The sequence below is a fragment of the Octopus bimaculoides genome, chromosome 26 (genome assembly GCF_046866305.1).
Source record: "Octopus bimaculoides isolate indiv1 chromosome 26, ASM4686630v1, whole genome shotgun sequence".
Taxonomy (NCBI): Eukaryota; Metazoa; Mollusca; class Cephalopoda; order Octopoda; family Octopodidae; genus Octopus; species Octopus bimaculoides.
The window spans coordinates 28,615,147-28,617,646 of record NC_142953.1 but is presented as its reverse complement, the minus strand read 5'-3'; positions in this window follow the sequence as shown (position 1 = coordinate 28,617,646).

Here is a 2,500-nt window from a genome sequence, read left to right as displayed (position 1 = left end):
ATGCATACGTAGAAATCTCCATTTATAAACCGCTTAATTTCCGGGGTCGGTTGAGATCACTTATACCTCTTAATATACATCTCATTTGCGCCTCTCCTTAATCATCTCCACCTACACACAATACATAACGCCCACCTTCTCAACACATGCATCAGGCACTTTCCCGCTACATTTAGTATCTCTGCTTTCCTATCGCGGCTACGACGCCAGGTTTTGAGGATAACTGTTGTTTTACTCTACCGTTCCTATTTCCCATCCGTATGGGCCATTCCTACCCTCCATCCGTATGGGTCACCCGCAGATGTTACTATTGTTATTAGTATTATGCTGGAGGAAATGCTTAGCGGTACTCCGCCCGTCACTAAGTTCTCAGCTCAAATCCCGCTGAGGTCGACATTGTGTTCTCATACCAAGGTTAAGAGCACATGATCTTGCAAGTGGGGCCCAGTTGGAATTTTCTTCAGATCGAGGAGTCCATGCCGCTCAAAAGGTCCCTGAATTAAGGTTGTTTAAGGATGTTGAACGAAACACCCATGTTTCCAAAGGTGAATTATCCAAACCCCAAAGAATTCCTCTCAATACACGGCTATGATGCTCCCTCACTACTTCTGCTCGTGATCAGAGATGCACATATCGTCAGCCAGCAAGGGACATGCTCAACTGGTTAAGGTCAGACAACTGACAAACAAATCTGTGGTATTGAGCAGAATATTTGCTGTAGCCCGTCTTTTTATACCAAGACAAAACAATGTCCATGATAACACTTCCAATCAGTTAAGATCAGAAGCCATGAGAGCCACTGTTTGGTACTGCATCATCATCATCCGCATCATCATCATCGTCATCGTCGTCATCATCATCATCATCATCATCAGCATCAGCATCGTCATCATCGTCATCATCGTCATCATCACCATTATCATCATCCGCATCATCATCATCGTCATCGTCGTCATCATCATCATCATCATCGTCATCGTCATCGTCATCATCATCATCATCGTCATCATCGTCGTCGTCGTCGTTATTGTTGTTGTTGTTATCAAAGTGATGACAAGAGAGAATCGTTAGCGCGTCAAACAAAATGTTTGGCAGGAATACCTTTTAAAGCCGAACATTCCTCCTCCATAATCAGAATCGTTCGTGTTCTCTTATTCCTCCTCTGAGACAGTTTTTGGAGACTGCAGAGAAAGTTTTAGCTGCTGCTACTACTAGCATGTCGCGGAACTACATAGATGTTCTGTCGGTGTCTTTTGATCGCGTGTGGTGTATATTTTACATCCAAGTGGACTGATCCACAAAATAAAGAAAAAAACAACCTTTTCTTTGCCGCAGACGAACAACAATGGCTGTTATCTATGTTTATAAGTGTCTTTGTAATGATCGCATTCACATTTTTAGTTCTCTAAAACAGCTAGATTATAAATAATTCCCAACAACAGCTGAGACAACAAACAAACAAACTTTAACAGTCTGGTCTGAGGAGAAATATTATCATTATTATTATTATTATCATTATTATTATTATTATTATTATTATTATTATCATCATCATCATCATCATCGTCATCACCAGTTTCTGTTTGAGTGTCTGAAGAACCAGTGAAGAATGGAATTTGAAAGAGAATTTTAATGGACTTCAAAAACCAATGTAAATATCCTGGCTGTAATTTTCGAGTAACTATAAATAGGTAATTGTTGTGCTAGAAATCAATACGTAACCAAATAAATACCAATGAATAACGGTAAACGAATGAAAGGATAAGAAGGTGCGCTGTCTGTTCTTGGGAGACACACCAAGGAACACGAGGTACCATGGAAGAGTTTCCATTTAGGTAATTAATTTCAAGATACATCTTGCGAATGCTTTGAGTTGCATCGTCAATGATGTTTCTGGTGTTTTGAAGGGCATCAGATCATTCAGAATCAGATCCCCGAACCCCAACTAGGGTTGATCATGTTCCAGCTTGCATCTCAAAACCAGCAAACCAACTGTCTGCTCTCTCTCTCTCTATCCAAAACCATCTTGTGGCATTCAGTGCAGCTTCAGTTATGGAACTTATAACTCTCTTCTTTGCTGCACCAGGAACTCCAATCTCAGCCGGAGCCGTCCACGAAAAACACCCTACAAAATTTCGACAGCCCACTCCTACTGTCTCGCAGCATGCATGCCAGCCCCGATTTCTGCACTGCTCTATCAGCTCCTGGTATTTAGCAAGTTAGAGTTAAATTGTCATCTGTTCCTATTGATATATCAATTAGAAAGCATTGTTTTTCCTTGGTGATCTCTGACAACTCTATCTGGCCTATTGGTCGCATTTCTCTCTATTTCTCTCTCTCTCTGTCTCTCTCTCTCTCTCTCTCTCTCTCTCTCTCTCTTTCTCTCCCTCTCTCTCTTTCTCTCTCTCTCTCTCTCTGTATTGGCATATCCTAAAGTATGATTGCTCTCTATGTGACCTTTTTGAGGTGTGTCTATACCATTATTATTATTATTATTATT